This window comes from Oryctolagus cuniculus, chromosome 20 (genome assembly GCF_964237555.1).
Source record: "Oryctolagus cuniculus chromosome 20, mOryCun1.1, whole genome shotgun sequence".
Lineage (NCBI taxonomy): Eukaryota > Metazoa > Chordata > Mammalia > Lagomorpha > Leporidae > Oryctolagus > Oryctolagus cuniculus.
Window position 1 is genome coordinate 35,135,211 of NC_091451.1, and position 24,548 is coordinate 35,159,758.

Sequence of the window (24,548 nt, forward strand, 5' to 3'; positions counted from 1 at the left end):
CCTAAAGAAATATCCCCCATTTCCTGTGTCCCCTGTCATCTGAATCATTTCCATTAGCCTTGGCCGTGGCCTTCTCTCTGGGTTCACAGGCTTGGCTCTGCTCGTCTTCTCCCCACGCTGGCAGCACGTAAAAGGTACGCTTCCGGAGACAGCCACCTGGGCAGCCCTGTAGAGTGTCTTGGGAGACTTCCTTTCTTTTCCTGGGATGAGCACATTTTCTTCCCCCCAAAACTCAGCGTGCGCTGTAAACCGCAGATGCCAGCTGCCTCCCCGATGGTCTATCCCAAGTGTTTTACAATGGAGTCTCAGGAAAATTACTGTATTCCTCTGTACCCAGCAGGGACAGGCTGTAAGAACAGGGAGCTTGGCTATGATGTTGGTGAATAATTGGGTTTCAAGTGCAGCCTTGACATGCCTGAAGACAAGGCATCGCTCAAAAGTGACCCAGCAGCTACCTCGTCCTGGGGGATGGAGCCCTCTCTGCCAGTTCGATGGGAGCCTCAGCAGACAGTGCAATCAGAACCCCTTCTAGTCCCCCGTCGGGAACCACAGCAACAAGTTTTGGCTGATCCAGCCCAAGAGAAGATAAAGCCCTTAAATAAAGATTAGCCACGCTCAGTCCGGCTCCACTCACAGCCAAAAGTCAAAGTCGATATTTGCTGAGTGGGAAAGGACAAAAGGAAACAAATTTGTTTGCAAACTCTCCAAATAGAGGAGCGAAAGTAATTCTCTGCTGCTTACCCCAGCTGTCTGCTCTTGAAAGAATGCTAAGCTAATACCCTCCTACTTTGAGGTCATCTCAATACTTTGCTCTCTGAATCACGAACCAGCTCACCAAATAGGGTGTTCAACTCGGTTGTGTTAGAAAAGAAAAAATGGGAGGCAGGCATTTGGCACAGCAGCTGAAGTCACTGCTTGGGATGCCCGCGTTCCCCATCAGAGGGCCTGGGATCGAGTCCCGGCCACTCTGCTTCCCATCCAGCTTTCTGCTAATGTGAAGTCTGCAAGGCAGTGGACCACGGCTCAGCTACTTGAGTCCCTTTTACCCATACAGGAGACTGGGATGGAGTTCTGGGCTCCTGGCTTCGGGCTGCCCCAGCCATGGCTTTTGAAGGCATTTGGGTAGTAAGCCAGCCAATGGAAGACCTCTCTGTCTCTGCCTTTCAAATAAAAATGTATCCATTTATTTGATAGGCAGAGAGACATAAAGAGAGTGCTCCCACCAGCTGGCTCACTTCTCAAATGCCCTCAACAGTCTGCCCTGGGCCAGGCTGAGGTGGGGAGCCAGGGACATAATCCAGGTCTCTACTTGAGCCATCACCACTGCCTCCCAGGGTGTGCATTTGTGGGAAGCTGAAGTTAGGAGTTGGAACAAGGAATCAAACCCAGATACTTGGGGCCGGCGCCATGGCTCACTCGGTTAATCCTCCGCCTGCGGCACCAGCATCCCATATGGGCACCAGGTTCTAGTCCTGATTGCTCCTCTTCCAGTCCAGCTCTCTGCTGTGGTCTGGGAAGGCAGTGGAGGATGGCCCAAGTGCTTGGGCTCTTGCACCTGCATGGGAGACCAGGAGGAAGCACCTGGCTCCTGGCTTCGGATCAGCGTAGCTCAGGCCGTAGCGGCCATTTTGGGGGTGAACCAACAGAAGAAAGACCTTTCTCTCTGCCTCTCTTTCTCACTATTTAACTCTGTCAAAAAACAAACAAACAAACAAACAAACAAAAAAACAGATACTCTGCAACAGAATATGGGCGTCATAACTACTAAACTATATACCTGCTCCAAACAGGGCAATTTTAACTGACTTTATAATAACTCCACATGGCAATATCATGACAGTGTTGCTACTTTAGTAAAGGCTTGAGAAACCTTAGAAAGGGAACTATAAAAGGTCACACTATTACTTAACAATTCATGGAGGAGTTAGGTCACAAAAAAGAGCCCCCTTTAATCAGAGTGAATTTACATCTGCGCCCAAACCATTAACCTTTCATGGACAATGACAGTATCCTCGTGTTAGTTTCAGCAGGGACCTGCGGATCCTCTGGTCTGTAACTTCACTTTACAAATGGGGAAAATGAGGGCCACTGACATTAAAAACCTTGATCTAGACCGTGCAGGCAGCTGGGAGCAGAGGAAGACTAGAATGTGCCACAAAGCCCCGCACAGGCAATGATGAAGAGCGAGTATGTTTGCTAACAGAAGTTCCTTCTCAGTCTTCCAGCGGGACAGGGAGGATGTCCCCTGCACCAGGCTGTGGGGCAGCTCCAAGCACCTTTGTGTGCACTCCCATCGGCTCTCCCGGCTCTGCAGGTGCTAACTGCTTCCAGAAGGCTTGTCCATCACAAGCATCATGAAACCCAGAACCCTCTGCAAGGAAAGGAATTGCTGGCGTGGTCTGGAGGGCCACACAGAACAGCTCGAAGGGGGTCGTGAGGTGCACATCTGCATGGGGTGGGGGGCAGCAGCTCAGGACTTCAGAGCTACAGCAGGAGGGGAAGCAGAGGCACCCACTGCCCCCCGCCCCCCCCCCCCCCCCCGCCTGCCCCCGGCCCAGTCTCTGCTGCAGTTCTCCCGGGAGCTCGCCGCTGCCCACTCTTGTTTCCTTTCTCTGCACAGCCACATTCCTTCTCCTGGGGAAAGGGGAGAGATCCCTTTTCCTGCGTTTTGTTCTAAGAGACAGGGACATCCTAGTTACACTCCCCCCCCCCCCCCCGAGCGTTGAGCGTTCAGCGAAGCCTTGCAGGCTGTGTCTAACAGGGCCGCCATCCCACAATGACATTCTCAAAAGGTCAAAGCCAAGTTCTAAGCGCTTCGATTAAATGTGTACATTGTGGTTTTTGGCAGACAGGTGCTGTTCAATCCATGGGTATCTGGTAACTAACAAGAATCTCTCTCCCTCCTTGCGATCTTGATGGATGGCCAATGCCAATGGCATACAGACACTGACCCTTCGCCATGAAGCACTGGTGCGCCGGTGTGCACGGGGAGCGGGCTTCATGTACCTTGTTTCTTGTGGTCCTTGCTCTGATACGGAGGAGGAACATCGTGGGGCTGCATCCTGGCTCTCCCAGGCTGGATCTGCATCTAGCAGGCATTGCCTCTATTGCTCAAAAGGTTGGAACACAGAGACAGTAAGGACAGTTACCCCTTTTCTGTTTGTGTTAAGGAGGTGGACATGGATGCCTTAGCCAACTAAGCTGTGGTTTAAGGTAGGGGGAGGCACAGATACTAATGGGAAAGAGATAAAAAGGAAGAAAAACCAGTGGAAGCATGGACCAGAGACGCTCAGAAGTGGCCGGGGGCAGGAGCACCAGGACGCCCCTGGAGGGCAGCCCCACTTTGATGACCTCCCTGCCCCACACTCAGCATTGTCCATGGGGTGACGTATGAAGGGAGCAGCTGGGAGAAGCGTCTGTGCATGTGCCTTATCCATGAACGTGAACAAGGCTAATGAGATGGGGATGGGAACGACCCCAGTACTCTATGCAATGACGTGTTAGACAAGAGCAGGGGTGGTGCTGGTGGGCAAGACAGGTCTCTAAGTAGTCAAGAGGTGCTAGACCACAGCTAGGGCGAAACACACATGCCCTGCGCTTGCCACCGATTAAAAGGGAGATGCAAAGAGGAACAGGCGAGGCTGGGGTCAAGCCCCGCCTCAGCTCCCGATCCAGTTCCTAGACCAAGTGCCTGGGAAGCAGCAGATGATAACTCCAATACTGGAGTCCCTGCCACCCACGTGGGAGGTCTGGATGGAGTTCCTGGCTCCTGGCTTTGGCGTGGCCCAGCCCTGGCCATTATCGCTATTTGGGGAGTGAACCAGTGGATGGAAGATATCTATCCTCCACCCTCAACACTGCCTTTCAAATAAATAAGTAAATATTAAAAAAAACTTAATAAAAATACAACAAAAATTATAAGCAGTGGTGTGATTTTAGGTGCCGTGAATTAAGTTGCCACTTGGGATACCCACACCCCATATCAGAGTGGCAGTTCGAGTCCCAGTTACTCTGCTTCCAATCCAGCTTCTTGCTAATGTGCCTGGGAAGGCAGCAGATGATGCTTCAAGTACTTGGGTCCCTGCCACCTATATGGGAGACCTGGATGGAGTTCCTGGCTCCTGGCTTTGGCCTGGCCTACCCCTAGCTATTGGAGGCAGCTGGGGAGTGAACCAGCAGATAGAAGATCTCCCTCTCCCTCTCTCCCTCTCTCTCACTCTGTCTTTCAAATAAATAAATCTTAAAAACAAACAAACAAACAAAAAAAAACAAAAAAAAATTGACCAACACTTCTTTTTAGGAGGCAAAACAGCATAGGAAGCTATCAAATGAATGGGAAAAATATTTCTCTCACTCATAATACTTTGCCTAAAACAATTATGAAAATAGGAGCATATACTTTCAGAGCAAACACACACATATGTGATTTTTTATATAGAGCGAATCCCACATTCCTGTAACTTGTTTTTTCCACTTATACAGCAATGAGCAGAGTTCTGAAAGCAAAATACTTGCGTTGTCCGCCCACTTTCTGGCTACTTTCTGCTGTGCTATGAGCAGGTTATACAAGCACAAGGTGGTTGATCCTCAGCTTTTTCATCTGTAAAATGGGGGGGATGAATTAACGGGGTAAACGTCTTAGCATGTAGACAGCAGTCAGTAAATAGGTGTTGCTTTGACTTGTTACTGTGGTGTCTTTGCACCCTTTCCATAGTATCCTATTTAAATAGTGCCCAGTCACATAGATCAATGGAACAGAATACAAAGCCCAGAAATTAATCCATGTACATATAGCCAACTGATTTTTGACAAAAGTGCCCAGACCATACCTTGGAGAAAGGATAATATCTTCAATAATGGTGCTGGCAAAACTGGATGTATGTATGTAGAAGAATGAAATGAGATCCCCACCTCTCACCATACACAAGAATCAACTCCAGATGGATCAAATATCTAAATTTACAGCCTGACTATGAAGCTGCTCGAAGAAAATGTAAGGGAAACACTTGAAGACACTAGTGTAGGTGATGACTTCTTGGATAAGACCCCCAAAGCACAGGCAACAAAACTAGACAATTGGGAATATATCAAACTCAGAGCTTCTGCACATCAAAGGGAATAATTAATAGAGGGAAGGGACATCTGGCAGAGCAGGAAAAATATCTGCAAACTACTTATCTGACAAAGAATTAATATCCAGAATATATCAACAATGCAGAAAACTCAACAAAAACAAAAAACAACCAATCCAGTTAAGAAATGGGCTACAGACCTCAAAAGATAGTACTCAAAAGAAATACAAGTGGTCAACAAATATATGAAAAAACGCTCAACATCACTAGCCATCAGGGAAATGCAAATCAAAACTACAGTGATATATGACCTCACCCTTGTCAACATAGCTATTATCCAAAAGACAAATAACAACAATTGCTGGCAAGGATGTGGAGAAAGGGGAACTCTTATGCATTGTTGGTGGGAATGTAAATGCAGCCATTGTGGAATACAGGGTGACGATTTCTTTAAAAACTAGAAACAAACTTACAGTATGATCCAGCAATCCCACTACTGGGTATATGCCTAGCAGAGTCATATGCCTATACAGTCAAAGAGATCCCTGCACCACCATGTTTGGAGCAGCACTGTTCACAACAGCCAAAATATGGAATCAACCAAGATGTCCATCATGAGATGAATGGGTAAGGAAAATGTGACATATACACCCAATACAATATTATTCAGCTTAACAGAGAATGAAATGTTATCACTTACATCAAAATGGCTGCAACTAGAGGACATCATACTGAATGAAATAAACTGGACATACTCCGTATGTTCTCCTTCATATGTGTGAGCTAAAATATTTTTAAAATCAAGAACAAGGTGCTTCTTCGATTAATAATAAAACCTGTTCTCAAACAAAAAAGTATACTATTGCCAAAATTAAAAGAAAAATAAGAAAGGAAGCAGGAGGAAGGGTGAGAGTGAGGGAGGGAGGGAGGATTGGGTGGGAAGTGTCATTATGTACTTAAAACTATATGTATGAGATATGTGAAATTTGTCCCATTTATATAAATTAACAAATTTAAAGAAATATAAAAACAAAACCAAAAACAAAGAAATGCCTGTATCAGTTTTGCTGCAAATATACTATTTTTAAACTTTGTTTAAAAAATAAAATAAATGCTGCCTAGTGCACCAAGATACACCCTTCGTGTATTGAACCAATTGCCCAGTGATAGATACAGAGGCTGGATACAGTTTTGCTATCACAAGCAATATTAAGATACCCTTAGTCTCCAGCTTTTTATACTTTTGCAAGAAAATCATCGGGTATATTCTGAAGGGTGAACCTGCTGGGCCTGGCACCGTACGTGTGATGGACATTGCTGAATGCCTTCCCAGGATGCTCTGCCATTGTACCCTGACTCCAAGACTGAGTGCGGGTCCTGTGTCTTACCTCTTCCCCAAAACTGGAGATTCTCAAATTTTTTAACATTTGTCGATCTGACAAGCCACAGATGGTACACCATGTTTTCATTTGAATCTCTTTATGAGTGAGGTTGAGAGCTCTTTAATTCACAGTTGAGAAACACTGAGACCCAGGGGTCAGCCAAGCACACTAGTTGGTAGCACCAACAAGGCTGGGTCAAGTGTCCCTTCTGGGACCACCATCTGAAGATGCTCAGGCCCACAGCACCAGCAGGAGATTGGGCAAACATCAGCCAATCCCCTCTCCTTTCTCCAGGGTGCACCCCAGCTGCGTAGGCCTTGCGGCTCTGCACAGGCTGGGTGAGGGTGAGGGCCTCCCTCGGGACCGCAATCTCCGGGCACATCCTCACCCAGGATGTAGGCCTAGGGGCTTCTCCTGCTGGAACCTGCTGATTGCAGCAAGCAGATAAAGAAAGCCCTGTCTCCAAACAGCCTGAGGTTCAAGGGCGTCTTTCCTCTTGTTCATGTTATCTCTGGGCTCATGTTGTGAGGAGGTCTTCCCATTCCTCCTCCGCCTTCACTGTGGACCAGACTTTTTTAACTGGGGTGGTGGTAGGGGGGAGACTGCTTGGAGTAGGGAGAGAATCTGCTTCAATTACCCTCGGGGTGCCTTCCCCCAGGCCTGGATGGAGCAGGAGCTACCTGGGAGGTGAGGGACAACGTGGTCTCCGCAAGCGGCTTAGCCCTGGCTCCGCTGCTCACTGGCCCTGTGGCCTTGGGTGAACCCCTGTGAGCCTCGCTGGTTGCAGATGAAGGCGGAGCACAGCCCTGCACACAGCACTGTTCTGAGCACGGGAGAGTGTGCGCCTGACTGTGCTTGGGAAGCCAGGAAGCACACCCACAGGGAGGGTCTTGGTGGGTGTCAGTGAGCTGCTAGGTATTGCTCCATATGGGACATTCCTTCCTAGATCAGCCATCCGGGGCCTGCCCCTGCTGGGAGAGATCCCTGAAGCCATGCACCTCCCACCCAAGCACCACAGAACCTGGCTGATCGGCAGGACCTAACAGTCATGGCTTCATCTTGATTGTGCCAAAATGGATTTCACAGGTGTCTGCTGATACATCGACTCACCTAGATTTTCAACAGCTCCTCATTTGCTTGATAGACTTGGGGAGCCAACGGCGGCTCTTCAGTGGAATTCTTCCACCGGCTGACAGACATCGCACATTAGAATTAAAACACAAAACTGGCTATTTTGAAGGGAATCCTCCTGCAATTATTACATATTTCTCTACTACTTTCTAAAAATGAGACAGCATTAAATACAGCTCAACCTTTTCCCTTATCTCACCACCACCCTCATAAACACTGATTATCTTATCAAGTCTGGAATTGTGAGAACCTGTTCTGCCACTCAGAGCTTTGAGATTTTTGGCCAGTTATTTAACCTCTTGGCGCCTCTGTTTTTTTCCATCTACAGAACAAGATCAGAAATCCAAGTTCATTAGGAGTGTTCTCGCATCAAGAACACTGGGCGCAGTGTTTCACACATCTGCATCCCATGTTGGACTGCTGGGTTCTAGTCCCAGCTCTGCTTCCAGTTCCATCTTCCTGCTAATGCACACCTTCGGAGGCAGCAGTGATGGTTCAAGTACTTGGGTCCCTGGCAACCATGTGGGAAACCCAGATTAAGCTCTGGACTCCTAGTTTAGGCCTGGCCCAGGTCTGCTTCCCAGGATACTTGGGAAATGAAACAGCAGATGGAAGATCTCTCTCTCTCTCTCTCTCTCTCTCTCTCTCTTTCTCTGCCTTTTAAATAAAATAAAACTAAATTAATTTTAAAACAAAATCAGCAAAGATATAAAGTTTAGTGCGTGGATTTGTAGATAACTGCTCTCTCCTCTGAGATATTTTTGTTCCCACTCGACTCCTGGCTATATTCCACGTCACTGGAACTTGCTGGCAACGTGAGGCTTTCTTATGTGGACATAAATTCCTTTTGGGGCCTTGAAGAGTATAAATAAGGCCCTGATGGAACTTGTGCCAACAATCCAAGCCCAGACCCAGTGTTCATTCCAGAAGGAGACATTCAGCAAGTGCCTGGTAGAGACCAGTAAATGAACAGCGAGGACCAGGGTGAGCAAAACAGAAGTTTCCGGGACCCTCTGAAGTGAGGCACACCTCCTCTCCCAGGTCTGAAAGCAGAGACCTGGTGCCCAAACCAACTGAGGGGTTTGGCCTTGTAGAAAAAAAAAAAAAATGTGCAATGCCTATGTAGGAAGATGAAATATAAAATATGACTGGAGACACTGGAACAGTCCACAGTGAAGACTCACAAGGGAAACAAGGAACTGTGTCCCTTCCAGAATTTTGGTCTAGGAAGAGCTTAGAAGCAGCCCTCAGGTTGGGGGAGTGCCCCTGTGATGCTGAGCCTACATTACATGGATACCGCACACCTGTTTCAGTGGCTGACCGTCAGCATGAGTCGGACATGGCGATGGGTTAGATGGCTGAGCCATCGTGTAGTTCAGTGCCCTGAAAAGATGGATTTGAAGAAATGAAGTAATCCTATTTCAGGAACTAGTCCACTTCCCTCAGAAGGATGTGAAGAATTGTCTAAATTCTACTTACTCGCTTCAGTTGAGCTGGCTTCCAGAGCTCTGTCTACAATATCGCAGGCGTATTTTACAGACATCAGAAGGCTAGTGAGGAATATTTCTGCTCTCTCTCCTTCAAGCACCCATTATGTTTCCCCACCTACCTGCAGTTAGGTGTGATTAGATCTGGCCAATAAACTGTGAGTGGGAGTGACAGGTGTCACTACTGCACAACCTTAAGAACCAACACATGCTTCACCACCTTGTCCTTTTCCTCAGCCACAGTGATGGGAAGTGTTCCATCTGCCTCTATCGAGGAACGAGGGCAAAGATGACACGGGGCGGAGTCGCCGGTCAATCTTCAATAGTCAGAGTGAGCGAGAAATACAGCTTTGTTATTTTATGCCACTGAGCTCCGGGGCTGCCTGTTATTCCATTATCAGTCAATCCTGAGTGACACACACACACATATCACGTGGTCACCAGGAAGTGACTTTCTTACTCCAAATTGGTTAAGTGGTTATAAAGAGCTCAACTGTATTAAAGTAGACCATGTGCCCATAGAGTGTGCAGCACTAATAACTGTTCATTACAGATACAGTTATGGCTTTATTTATTTATTTATTTATTTTGAAGGAGGCAGAGAGAGAAATCTTCCACCTGCTGGTTTACTCCCCCAAGTGCCTGCAACAGCCAGGGCTGGGACAGGCTGAAGCCAGGGGCCAGGAGCACCACCTGGGTTTTCCACGTGGGTGGCAGGGACCCAACTTCTTGAGCCATCATCTGCTGCCTTCCAGAATGCACATCAGTAAGCAGCTGGATAGGAAGCAGAGGCAGGATTCAATCCCAGGCATTCTGATGTGGGATGTGAGTATCCTAAGTGAGGAATTAACAACTGAGCCACAACACTTGCCTCAACACTGGTTTTAATTATGAGAATCCCAACTTGTTGCCAAGAGATAAATTATAAACCAGCTCTGTCAAATTAGTCCCCATCACCCCTAATGAGGGTGGCTCACCAATTGCCTTTCCTGAGCACAGTAAACACGCGTTCCCAGGGCCAAAGGCCAGGTGGTGGGACCTGCTCCAAACGCCTCCTCCACCAGTGGGGAAGGCAATCATTCTCACAAACCCCACTTTCTGAGGAGGCAGAGTTTCTCCGTATTAAGTTGGGCTGGGCTGGCCAAATTCGATTCTTTTGTTCATCGCATTTTCCCTTTGAACCCAGAGTTTTGAAATGCAGCCTGTTGATCATCACTATGGTTTGACACCCACCAGAGTTGGGTTTAACCCCATCATTTCTCATTTCATGTCTCCAAAGGTATTTTTTCTTTTCTTTTCTTTTTTTTTTTTTTATTTGAAAGCCAGAGTTAGAGAGAGGCAGAGAGAGAGGTTTTCCATCCACTGGTTCACTCCTCAAATGGCTGCAACGGATCCACAGCCAGGAGCTTCCTCCAGGTCTCCCAAGTGGGTGCAGAGACCCAAGCACTTGGGCCATCCTCCACTGAATTCTCAGGCCATAGCAGAGAGCTGGATCAGAAGTGGAGCAGCCGGGACTAGAACCGGTCCCATATGGGATGCACTGCAGGCAGGCAGTGGTTTTACCCACTACACCACAGCGCCAGCCCTCTCTAAAGGTATTTTTAATTCATTTCATTTAAGATATAAAACAAGAATTTGGGATAAAACTTATCATAGTCTCCTACAGTTAAAAAAAATCCACACACTAAGTTTTTCTGTAGCAAAATACATAAAAAAAGATATATCTTACACTGTTGCTGTGCAGTCTAGGAGAGTCGATTAAACTGTGACTGACAAAAAAAATCATCATTTCTATAAAATGGGCTCCACAGACACACATGCTGTTTACATGAACCCATGGATTCAATCATTTTGGGTCAGATTTATTGTTGTAACCATTATTACTTTTTTATTTATAAATCAATATCAATCTAGCCATTTTAGTGACCAAAATAACTATACCATCATCTAGTTTCTTACATTGTTGAAATAACCAGGCCAGAGTCACTACTAGTGAATCAATAACATGTTTGGGAAAAAATCAAGGGGACAGGTATAATCAACCAATTGGATGTCAAAGGCCAAGAACCTGGCTACCAAACCATCCTTCCCCGAGCCTTACAATGTACACCTACATTTTGATTTGCTAAGGTGCCCAGGGCCAATCTCTAAGGATCTTGGTGTCTGTGTGGCAGAACCACTTGGATATAATAGTCAATTAAATTATTAATGAAAGAATTGTACAAATAAAAGCGTCATCCTCTTTTATGCAGTAATGATTATTATAATAAGTAACGCAAATTGAATAGTAAGAATCATCAGGGCAGTTCGGTGATAAGCTAACAATTTCCCGCAATCAGACCAAACATCTCTGCTCAAGCTATTTAATAAAATAAACAACAGCTTGTTGACATTTTTGTTCAGTTAAGCACACAGATATACAGAGGCTACTTTTGTATATCAGGTAGAAGAGCTCAGAAAGAAGTGGAGACTGAATTATATAAAAGTGGAGGCAAAATAGTGTGGTAATTTAGGTATTTCTACATCCTAAGAAAACAATGAGGGGCTGGAGTTCTGGCACAGTGGGTTAACTCCCTGGCCTGAAGCACCGGCATCCAATATGGGCGCCGGTTCGAGACCTGGCTGCTCTACTTCCAATCCAGCTCTCTACTCTGGCCTGGGAAAGCAGTAAAAGATGGCCCAAGTCCTTGGGCCCCTACACCCACATGGGAGACCCGGAAGAAGCTCCTGGCTCCTGGCTCCTGGCTTCGGATTGGCCCAGCTCTGGCCATTGTGGCCAACTGGGGAGTGAACAATTGGATGGAAGACCTCTGTCTCTCTCTCTCTGCCTCTCCTCTCTCTGTGTAACTCTGACTTTCAAACAAATAAATAAATCTTAAAAAAAAAAAGAATCCTATAATGTGCCCCAGAATCAAATGACATAATTATTTATTCACACATGTAGATGTACAAAGACACACATTATACATACACATGTGAGTTGCATTAATATACATATACCAAAAGATTATCATAACTAAGTACAATGCTTCAGTTACATTCATGTGAGGAATACAGTTATAACCACAGGCCATTATCAAATTAATAAGGACAAGCCATTGCTTTTTTTTTTTTTTTGGACAGGCAGAGTGGACAGTGAGAGAGAGAGAGAGAAAGGTCTTCCTTTTCCGTTGGTTCACCCCGCAATGGCCGCTTGGCCTGCGCGCTGCGGCCGGCGCACCTCGCTGATCCAAAGCCAGGAGGCAGGTGCTTCTCCTGGTCTCCCATGCAGGTGCAGGGCCCAAGCACTTGGGCCATCCTCCACCGCACTCCCGGGCCACAGCAGAGAGCTGGCCTGGAAGAGGAACAACCAGGACAGAGTCCGGTGCCCTGACATGGACTAGAACCTGGGGTGCCGGCACCGCAGGCGGAGGATTTGCCTAGTGAGCCGCAGCACCAGCCAAGCCATTGCTATTTAAAAGTAGCTACCCAGCATATAACCACCTATGACCCTGCCACCCATCACTCTGTAAAAAAGCAGTCAGCAAGCCGTTTCCTTATTTATTCTAGAACCACACAATCCTCAGGCAGAACTTGGTATTATCTGATTCTCATCTGATTTATCCAAAACTGATCCAGGAGAGAATGTGTCCATTCATCAGATCACACTAATCACAGGAAAAATCTATCACACACTAAGTGGTGAGTAATTCGAACCTTCCAGCAGCTGCTGGGACCAATTTCCTGCCTCTTTTTGTTCACCTGGTAAGCTATGTCTCATGGTAAGGTAGTGAGATCCTCCGATATTCAGGGGGAGAAGTGCCCAAAGCAGGTAATTAAGGATCCTCTACTTCCAGCAGGAATAATGCAATGTTGAAGAACAGACTTAGACTCCTTGCTATCACAGGTGTTCTTCTCACAAGCACACGCACGCACACATCGTTTTAGGCTCTGAGTGTTTGCCCCAAGTCCATCTGTCTGGAGGCCATGCATCTGGGTTTCTTTAAGGCATTAAACCCTTTCCTACAGCCTGCCCCCTCCTGCATGACAAAGGTGTCACATTAACTAGGACCACTTGAATGCCATTCTCTTGCAATAGGCGTTGACTTGCACACAGCTCTCCCTTTCCAGATTCCCAGGATGAAGTCCTGCCCTGACTTTCAACTGCTCTCTTGAGCCTGGCTCTACTCTATCCCACACCAAGGCTCTCCCTTGTACTATGGTCATTCCGCCATGCCCGGAGCAAGGAGCTTCCATCACAGTGATCAGTTTGGCCCAAACGACTCAATCCCAGGTTCATGCTCAAATAAACATTTTGGGAGTTCACATGCACACACCAGAATGAGAGCACCGTCAGTGTGGACGCTAAAATATACACACTACAGGGTAAGAGGTCAGTATGGGATGCAGGCCCGTCAGTACAACACTGCAGTGCTGTGGCCGTGAGGCATCACAGCTCACCCTCTGCCTTTGCAGGGCTGATCCAGCAGATTCCCAGCAGGAGGTAGATGTGTGGCTGTGTGTTCTGAACCCAGAGCGCTAGGACAGCTGTCCACTCTTTTTTTCAAATGCCTGTCCCCCCTCCTTCCATCAGGAAGGAAGTCTTAATTGCTGGTATGTCTCTAATGCTGGCTAATCTTCTTTTTAATAAGTAGGATAAACCAGAGGCTTTAGCCTCCAGTAAACAGTAGTAGGAGACAGCGAGGAGGAGAGAAAGCGGTGTGAGTAGCATCGAGGGGAAGGGGGCAGGAGACCCTCCCCGCCCCAGGGGTCCCAGATCCTGATTTCACACAACAGCAACATTCCAAAAATAATTTCAGGGCTGCCCACTTTTCATTTTGCCAAGACAGTGAACTCCTTATCTTGAGCTTATTTTCTCCCTTTTGCCTTCGACTAGGGAGAAGTTCATCTTTGAGTGCTTCTGTGTGCATGTTTCTTTCGTGTCTGTCTCCTGCTGGATCGTGGGCTCCAGCAGGCACTGGGGAACTCCCTCTGCCTCTACCAAGAGGTTCCCCTGGGTCAGGAGCCACGCCTGGATTCCCAACCCGAGAATTCGGACTTATTCCCCCTTTCACGTGACGATGGTGTACATTCCCTCCTCTTCCCGCAGAGAATTTCTGCGAAACATCTTTCCTGAGGTGTTATGGAACCTTCTAAAAAATATATCAACACGTTCCACACAGGATTCATCATCTCAAGCCTTGATCACAAAGCAGTTTCTAGTGGAGGCGAAATCTACCAAAGGGGGAGTGGCAGCTTTCAGCCTGGAGGCCTGAGCTAGCGCAGCCAAGCCACCTGCAAACGATGTGACTTCTGCAGGCGGGAGCAGCAGCCAGAGCCCCAGACCCGAACCGTCCACCCATTCTCCTGGGCCAGAGCCGGGCCAGAAGTCGGGCTTGCACCCACAAGTGCAGGCTGACACTGGCTCAATTCCTGAATTCTTGGAAGACAAAGACCACGCGTGCGGGAGGCCCTGCACAATGCGTGTTTGCCGTGTGTAAACAGACATCCAGTGTATTTTGTAGGGCGATTGTGATAATATTGAAGAAAGCAATGGGATGAAAAAAACCCTGAGACAGACTTAAGTCACCAAGCTCCCTTGTCCTGTGAAACTCGGTATCTGACGTCTTTGTCCCTTGCAGACAGCTTACGAGGGTCTCCCACACCAAGAGCTGTTTGTTTTATGAACAGTGAGTGAATGCTCATATTCATGTTGTGATCTTTTGTTTCACAACTTCTAAATTAATCATCATTTAAATAAAAGATGTATTTTACTCTCAAATACGTTAGGACTACACATTCTCAGGTAGGAATATCTATAATAATTTTCAGAGCTATCATTGAATGAGCATTTCTTATCTGCCAAGCACATTACTAGTATTTTATGAGAATTATTTTATGGACCAGTGCTGTGGCATAGTAGGTTCAGCCAACGCCTGCGGCGTTGGTATCCTATATGGAGTCAGTTCAAGTCCTGGCTGCTCCACCTCCAATCCAGGTGCCTACTGATGGCTTGAGAACGCAGTGGAAGATGACCCAAGTGCTCGGGCTCCTGTACCCATATGGGAGACCCAGAAGAAGCTCCTGACTCCTGGCTTCAGATTCGTGCAGCTTCAGCCATTGTGGCCATCTGGGGAGTGAACCAGCAGATGGAAGACCTCTCTCTCTGCTGTCCCTCTCTATCTGTAACTCTGTCTCTCAAATAAATAAATCTTAAAAGAAAAAAGATTATTTTGTTTAATTCTCATACCATCCCTAGAAAGTAAATGTCATTATTTCCATTATACAGAGGTTGAAATGGAAGCTCAAACATCTTCCATCATTTTTTAGGGACCCATGATTCCAAAATCCCACTCGGAGTCATTCCATGAGGGAGGGGAAGGCGGGGCCTCAACTTATGATTGATGGTCTCCCTTGGCATCACTGCCTGGCCTAGGAGACCCTGAGTTCCTTCCCTAAAACCAGCCTGCCCAGAGCAACAGCTCTTAGGGAACACACACTTTAACCTGCGCTGCTGAAAACCAGGCCACCCTCTTTCCTTGAGTCCTGCGCTGCCTTAGTCCAGTTTTCAAGTCTGGTTCTGCCTTCCTGTCTTCTCTCTCAGGGGCTCTCAGGGCTTGGCCGTGCTGTGGCCAAGGACCCTACTGCAAAGCCATTCGCTCCGTTAGACAAACTCCCTCCTCTCTCAGGATAGTGAGTGCCATTCCCAAATGGCTTTTCACTGCGCCTGAACTCTGAACTTGTCTTAAATAAAGCAAACTCTTCAGAATCACAGATCCCTCTCATCTGTGACAAGGGGACTTGAAAAAGTTCATGGAAAAGCAGAATTTAAAAAGTTTACTTTGGTGCAAATATAGTTTGAAATCCATGCACAGAGCGGTCTCAGGAAAGCTCATAAGCAGGGGGCCAGGTGAGTGGTGCCGCAGTTAAGAGACCTGCATCCCCCAACTGAGCGCGTGAGGCTGATTCCTGGCTCCAAATTCCTGCCAAGGCAGACCCTGGGAGGAAGCAGCGCTGGTTCAAGTGCTTGGGTCCCTGCCACCCTCCTGGGAGACCTGGATTGAGTTCCCAGCTCCTGCCTGTTGTGGGCAACCGGGGTGTGAACCAGTAGATAAGAGCTCGCTCTCTCTTTTTAAAAGGTTCATGAGTAAGATATGCTATGAAAACACTAAGCAGAGATTTTTTTTTTTTAAACTTTTGCAGCAAAATAAACTTACCCCTAATTCCATTCCATGAACTTTTTGAAGTACCCTCATTGAGGTGATAATGATGCCAGGGTAACCCTTGGTATGGAAGCTACTCAGTGATCTCTGTGGCCCTCGGTTTCCCTATATATAAAATACAAATTCTTAGTTCCCTCCTAGAAATAATTGTGACGACCAAGCGAGACAGTAAAGATACTCAGTGAAAAACATTAAATGCCTTCCAAGATGTTAACATCATATATTTCCAAAATGGTACAGCTTACACAATTATCAACGATGCTGGCAATTTACAAGGCCAAGGCATAGACCCAGAAACTCTGTTACATAAGTGGGGATTTCCATTTACCCAAAGATTTCCGGGAAACACCCAGAGCCATTATCAAAGGTGTTAACCGGGCAGCCAGTAGGAGAACTCGCTGTAGATTTATGATTCATTCCTTGCAAAATTTTTTTTCTTTTTAAAGATTTCTTTATTTATTTGAAAGGCAGAGTTACAGAGAAGGAGAAGCAGAGGAGAGAGAGGGAGAGAGAGAGAGAACGAGAGAGAGCAAGCACACATCTCCCATCTGCTGGCTCATTCCCTAAATGGCTGCAATGGCCAGGGCTGGGCCAGATGGAAGTCAGGAGACGGGAACTTCATCCAGGCCTTCCACATGGATGTAGGAACCCAAGCACTTGGGCCATCTTCCACTGCTTTCCCAGGCACATTAGCAGGGAGCTGGATCAGAAGTGGAGCAGCCAGGACTCAAACCGGCACCCACGTGGGATTGTCAGCATCTCAGGCGGCAGCTTAACTCGCTACACCACAGCACCGGCCCCAAGACAGTTTTTCCAAAAAGATGTATTTATCTGAAAGGTAGAGTGTTGGTAAAGTGGGGAGAGTGGAAAGAGGGAGAGAGATTTCTTCCGACCACTGGTTCACTCCCCAGATGGCCACAATAGCCAAGGCTAGGCCAGGCCAAAGCTAGAAACTCCATCCAGGTCCTCCACATGAGAGACAGGGGCCCAAGCACTTGCGCCACCGTCTGCTACCTTCTCAGGAGAATTGCCATGAAGCTGGAATGGAAGTGGAGCAGCCGGGACTTGAACCAGCGCTAGAGGATGCCAGCGTGGCAAGCAGTGACCCACCTTTGCTGTGCCACAAGGTCACACCCTGGGACATTGTTTCTGGTTTTTTAACTTTCAAGCCCCATTTATGACTGGAGCATAACTTTACTTGGCATTAAGTACCTAGGAACCTAGATTACTGGCCCAATTTTAATTACACTTGACTTTCTTGCATCCTATTTGGAGGTAATCTACCAGGATGTGGTAAAAACAAGGGATTTGTCATTGGCTATCCTGAAAGAGCTATGGTGTCTGAGCAGGTTAGGATCACTGGCCTATAAGGTTCTAGAATCTTCTAAGACTCTCTTGTCGTTAAAAATGACTTACATAAAGAGAACACCATGGGAAGTAACACTGAATTGAGTCTGTTGGCTGTGTGCGCCCCACAACCTGTCCAGCTGTCTGCCTCTTCAGGCATCACACTCCATTTTTAACATGGATTTCTCTTTTCTTTCCTGGAGTCTCTCATTTTCTCCATTGTATTCATTCAGAGGGAAAAAAAGACCTCATAAATGTCATTTCATATTCCAAGCAATTTGCCATAGGCAACTACACCATTACTTTGTACAAATAAATTTACATAAATCATTATTAGAATGTTTTATCTTGGCAACATTATTTGGTTCCCAGAGCACAAATTAAATGCATGCTTAAAGTAGAATATTTTAAAGTTATTCCTATATTGTTTATGAGACAGGATTAGAAATTTCCATCTAATTTTTCTTTCATAATGGAATTCTTTGGGCTTTCTTTGTACATTTAGAAACCACATGTATAATTTTCTGGGGGGTTTCTTGAAGCAGGCCATGCAATGGATGCCTCTGCCGTGTTGGGTTCATTTTTTCAGTGGCTGCTCCCTTTGATTCCATGAGTTTGGTTTTGAACGCTGATTAGGGAGGCTGGGAACCAAGGACATTACAACATAGCCACATGAGTAGACAGCTCTTTGTTTCAAAGAATCCTGCAAGCAAACCGGTCTTTGGTGGTGGCTGGGCTTTATTATTTTTTTTTTAAATACAGAAATGTGTAAATAGACTCCTGGAACTGAGTTTTCCATAGCCGTTGTGCCTGTTTGGATCCCGGTGCAGCACATGGCAAGTCCTCACTGGCGAGAGCTCGACTCCACCCTAGATTTCAAAATAGTCTCTGTAAAATGCAGCGCCCTTGTCAACGCCAGGGCAGGGAGGGGAGAGAGGGGAAGGGAGTGCGTGGGGACTCACCCAGCCAGCCCTGGGAGAGTCCCATCTGCCCTCCTCACCTTGTTTTCTCCTTGGTCATCAAGGCCTAAGTGACTTTCTACAATGATGCGCCTGCACCAAGAGCAGATTTCCAGGCCACTGGCAGCGAGGCCAAGTGCTCTGTGCCCAAAGCACCATCTTTGTAAAGGGTGGGCAAGGCAGCCCTTGGGGTGCTGAGGGGCAGAATCAGACAGACCTGGAGGCCGGCGCTGTGGCGTAGTGGGTAAAGCCACTTCCTGCAGTGCCGCCATCCCATGTGGGCACCAATTAGAGACCCGGCTGCTCTGCTTCCCATCCAGCTCCCTGCTAATGTGCCTGGGAAAGCAGCAGAAGATGGACCAAGTGTTTGGGCCCCTGCACCCACGTGGGAGACCTGAAATAAGCTCCTGGCTCCTGGCTTTGGATCAGCCCAGCTCTAGCTGTTGTGGCCACTTGGGGAGTGAACCAGTAGATGGAAGACCTCTCTCTCTCTGCCTCTGCTTCTCCCTCTCTCTAACTCTGCCTTTCAAATAAATAATCTTAAAAACAAAATTTCAGACAAACCTGGGTTTAAATCCAAGCTGCTCGCTCATGTGTGACTGTAACATGTCGAAGTTTTCTGTATCTGTTACCTCATCTAGAAATAAGACGACAGCCACCAACCTCACAAGTTTTTGGGGACTTAAGGAAGCCACGCAACATAAAGCTTAGGACAGTGTTTGACCTTGGAAAAGGCTCAAGGCACAGCAGCTAACAGTAATGGATGACCAGGGGTCCAGCTTAAGGGATCCTATCAGGTATTCTCCAAGCCAGGATGTGCATGGGCGTGACTGCAAGCCAGGGTCACGTGACAAGTTCCAGCCAATGGACTGTGGATGTGGAAGTGGCTTCAGTTGCTTGTCGCTCCCCGTCTTCGTGGAGGAACGACACTAAACCCTGCCTAGGCTTCATATCCAAGTCACGGCACCATTATGTCGCTCCCCCTCTTCATGGAGGAACGACACAGAACCCTGCGCTGTTCTTTTGTCTGCTCGGCCCTCCCCGGGTTTGCTGCTGGTTCTTCCCGGGTTGGCTACTGTCCCTTCCACCTCCGTGGAAGGGCGGTTCCCCCTGCCACATTCCCCACTTCCGCAGGGGAGCGGCACACCGCCGGCCGGCTCTCTCGGGGGCTGCACAGGTGTTCCTTCAGATAGATGTTCCCCTTAGATGTTCCTGGTGCATGTTGTCTCTCTCCTCCTTTATAGTCCTCTTCCGCCAATCCCAACTCTGCTACCCACACGCCGAGTACGCTGCTCTCCTCCAATTAGGAGCAGGTCCTACAGTTTATTGGTTGAACTGGAGGCAGCTGTGTAGAAGCTGTTTCTCCCTTCTCAGCGCCATATTGTGGGAGAGCAGATGCATAGAATAAGTCTTAATTCCAGTAACAGTATAGTCCGAGTTGCTCCCCACAGTTGCTTATAGGTTTAAAGCATTTAAGAGTGGGGGAGGGGGCAGGCATTTGGCCCAGTGGTTGAGATTCTGCTTGGGATGCCCACACTGCACTTAGGAATGCCTGGGTTCAAGTCCTGGCTCTGTTCCTGATTCCAGCTTCCGGCTCATGTGCACCTTGGGGGACAGCAGGTAATGACTCAAGTTGTGGGACCCCACCACCCACACAGGAGATCAAGACTGAGTTCCAGGCTCCTGACTGCAACCTGACCTAGGGCTTGCTATTGCAGGTACCTGGGGAGTGAACAGTGGATAGGAGATCTCTGTCTCTCTGTCTCTGTCTACCTCTCAAATGAAGAAGTAAAAAAAAAAAAAATTAATGAGTGTGAATTCTCAGTCTGTCTGTTCACATGTTGCAGCAACCAGGAAGCTACATTTTGAGATGTCACTATCCTAACATGGAAGAGATGCAGGTTCCCGGTACACTGGATGCAGAAAAGACATACTGGCTGACTCCAATTCTCAGTGACTGAGAGAGAGACTTCTACTGTAGTAAAGCCCCTGAGATTTGCGGTGTACTTTTTACGGTAGATCATAGCTTGCCGGACTCAGCCCGTTAGTAAGGTTAGAACCCACATCTCTGACCCTTACCATGGTTTTCATGCACCAGTATCATAAAATCCTACCAGATTAGGAAAAAGCATTGCCAAGATTTAATGCTACAGCTTACTCATGGGAAGTCTTCAATGCTTACTTGATTTCAAACAAAATATTTATTTTGTTTCAAATAAAATAATGCAAACCCAATGTCAGGTAAAAATCTCCAAAACACCAGGTTTGTTTTACTTTGGCCCTGATTTATTCCACACTTCGGTTAATCGCGGAAGCCTAGAAGCCTCATTGTAAAGACAACTCTAGTATGTGAGTTCCTGGAATGAAAAGACCTAAATGCTGTGTCTAAATTTAATTGAAAGAGAATCCGATGAATGGAAAAATCCAGCGAAGGTGTGATCAATTCACTGTTTCAAGCTAGAAAATTCCTCCCTTCTTCCTTTTCCCATTTTAACTCTACTCATCCTTCAATCCTATTTTCTTAGTAGGTAGGCAAAAGGTTCACTCTTCACATTCTGCAAACACTCCTGTCATATGAAGGTATTTCAAAAATTTGAAGAAAATGCAATTTAATTCAAGATTAAGTTTATTTTGCTGCAAAATTTTTTCAGGGGCAGACATTTGACAAAGCATTTAAAGCACCACTTGGGACACCTGTTTCCCATAATGGAGTGCCTGGGCTCAAGTCCTGACTCCATTTCCAGTTCTAGCTGCTTGTTAATGCAGATTCTGGGAGCCAGTAGGTGATGGCTCAAGTACTGGGGTCCTTGTCACCCAGAGTTCCTGGTTCTTAGCTTAGGCCTAGCCAGCCTTGCTTGGCTGCTGCAGTCTTGTGGGGAACGAACCATCAGATGGAAGATCTCTCTCTCTCTCTTTCTGGCTTTCAACTAAATAAAAATAAATAAAATTTTTCAAATTTTTGAGATGTCATGCATATAAGGGATGCCATGCATATAAGGTATCTTCAAAAATTTCATGAGAAATGCATATTATAAAAAAAAACTACATATGGATTTGAAACATTTTTGTGCCAAAATAAACACTTGTTAATTCCACATTTCCACAAATCTTTGTGAAAGTGCCTGGGCCAGGGGTTGGCAAACTTCTTCTGTAGAAGGCCAGACCATAAACGCTTTATGGTTTCAGTTGTACCTATCACTGTCATGCACAAAAGCTAGGAATGGCAACTCCAAAATGGATGAACACAGCTATACTCCAATAAAACTTTACTGACAGAAATTTCAGTTCCACATAATTCCTAGGGGGCACAAAAATTTAAACACGGTTTAATCTTTCCCAACCATTTAAACACATAAAGTGCCTTCTTAGCATGTCTGCTATGGGCCAAACTTGACCCATGGGCCCAGGGTAGTCTACTGACCCCCAGCCTAAGCTTCAACGAGGGAGGCCGTCCTTTCCTAGGCAATCGCTGGAGTAGGAGGAGAACACCAGTGCTGTGATGCTAATTCTTTACTTCCTGGTGGCAAGGGATCCAGGGCCATGATTCCAGCAAGTGCCTCACCCAGCTCCTGAGTACTGGGCTAGCCCAGACAGGTACAGCACAGCCAGCGCTTGGCCCGACAGGAAGAACAGGAGCCTCACTGGCAACTCGGAGCAGCAAGTCAAGATGCAGGACAGCCACAGGTGCCAGTGCTTCATCCAGCTCAAGGAGAAGCAGCTCAGGACAAGCACTGGGTGTCTGTGGGATTTCCTGTTCCATCCTAAATGCGTCGGGCACTTGGTGCCCCATTCCTGACTGTGGCCTGCCTCAACCTTGGCCTTGAGACCAGCTCTGACTTCTGCCTTTCAGAACTCTCTTGAGATGCTCTGGGCATCAATTGCAAACTCATGTTCTTGGCTTATGTTTCCTGCCCTTCAGCTTTGCTTCTAAGCCCAGAATTGAACCTTGTGAATCACCAGGCACTGAACTCACACAAAGTCTTGATTCAGCCTGGGGCTGTGTCCAGCCACGCATGCCAGGTAGGGCTTGGAGCCGCGTAGGGCAGGTGTGTAAGAGAAGAATAAAAGAGCAGGCAGACAGGCAGAGGTAGGGTGTGGACCAGCCCAGAGAAGAGGAAGGGACCACGATGGCCGCAGCCAAGCCAGGGCTAGGGTACCAGTGACCACTGTCATTGGAAGCATGCTGTCAGCCAAGGTCCCCTTGTAGCAGGTCAGGTGCAATTTTCCCAGGTGGCTCTTCAGCAGGATCCTTAAGGGACCCAGGCCCCGAAGGGGGTCTGCTCTGGTTGGCACAGATGAGGGCCCTCCAGAGAGCCAGGCCCTCACCACCCAGGTCCACCACAGGTTCATTCCCCACTTCCCATCAAGACGCCATGACACCCCTCCTCCTTCTGTCCATGCAAATCATGTGCAGAGGTCCTGGCCTGTGAATTCTTCCCTAATTATTTCAATCCTAATCCTCAAAGTCTCTCAATTCCCTGAATCCAGAGGTTTACTTTGAGTACACAACCCAGCCCCACCACCTGCCACTCCCTCCTAAATGAGATTAACCTTGGCTAAATCATGAGCTTCCTGAAGGTGGGAACCGGTCGTCCACTGTTTTATCCCCATCTGCCCGACCACACAGAACAGGCACTCAATAATACTTATGGAGCTCGACTTAAAGGAACAGCATTTGAAAGATTAATCCAAGTACAGCGTGGTCTTCGGGGAGAGATCATTTAGAGGCACTATGGCCGAAGCTAGCTTCTACATGAAAATTCCTAGCCGTGTTCCAGTTGCTTTGCGAGTCTGCGACACATGCCAGAATTTTAAATAAAGATGCAATGAAATGTTTTCAAACATCTTAATGCCTGAACTGCATTGCCCGCACTGTCCATCAGACCAGTTGCATACATTGATCACTGAGAAACTGGAGGGAGGAAGGGAGGATACCATCGGATGGAGAAACAGTCAATTTTGCATCTGCATTTAAATACAGCTTTCCTAGTTTGTTTACAATGTGGTGGCTTCGAGGGATGATGCTTGTGATTACCTGAGTCGCAATGGGTCCAGGAAACCGAGGTCCGCATTGCTCCCGTCACAGAAAGGACACAGGGGCCGGCATGATCACTAGAGGGCGCTCCGAGAGGCTGGAGGAGAGGAGCAGAAGAAAGGGTTAGAGCAGAGGAAGACGGGGCCTGCAGCTACGGCGGATGTCACCTCTGGCCCGACTCTAGGAAACCATGCACTTGAATGCAAAAGTCAATTGCAACAGCACCTCTTGATTTCTTGGATAGTTTTTGAAGGACTGAGTCTTTTCAGATAAAGCGCTGTTGACACTGCCGCATGGGACCCATGAGGACCCAGAAATTAGAAAATCCATGCCACAGACATGGTGGGGTTGTTTTATTTTGCCACCACTGCCATTGAGACATCTGTGAGATCAGTTTACTTTGCTACAGCTGCTACTGAACCACCTGTCTATCTAAAGGAAAACATCAGAGCACCAACTTGCGTTCAAGGTCAGCGTCCACCCCACAGACCGGACCCAGCACACAGGCTGTACAGTCAGTAGCTGTTTTCTATTGTTGTAAAATGAAATTACTCTGGCTCTACTCCTGGGTACTGGCTCACTAAATGGGCTGCACTCTTTCAAAATAGGAAACTTGATACACGAGACAGTGTGCATGATAATTTCTGATGGAAGATCTTTGTAGCCTAGGTCTAAACGATGATAAAGCAATGAACTCCCTATGAAAAGAATGGTATTAGCCTATGAGTTGTATGTGAGAACATCAGGAAATACGTTCATGAGATTAGCAGTTCTCTAACTGTGATCCCTGGACTAGCAGCATTAACACCACCTGAAAGATTATTGAAAATGCAGATTTTTGGTCATGACCCAAGATCTACCGACAACTTATCTGGGGGTTGGGCCCAGAAACCTATGTTTTAACAAGCTCTCCATGTGAGTTGTAAACACCTG

At 47.1% G+C, this 24,548-nt stretch overlaps 1 protein-coding gene across 16 annotated transcripts in view; it reads right to left on the reverse strand.

Annotated features, from left to right (window-relative positions):
* The window catches only part of FOXN3 (forkhead box N3), a 462,718-nt gene that overhangs the window by 296,920 nt on the left and 141,250 nt on the right, over positions 1 to 24,548 (reverse strand). For all 16 annotated transcript variants that reach the window (XM_070065521.1, XM_070065510.1, XM_070065508.1 and 13 more), the window contains one exon: positions 23,616 to 23,712. The gene's annotated coding sequence lies outside the window, so the exon portion shown is untranslated. The remainder of the gene's footprint in view (positions 1 to 23,615; positions 23,713 to 24,548) is intronic.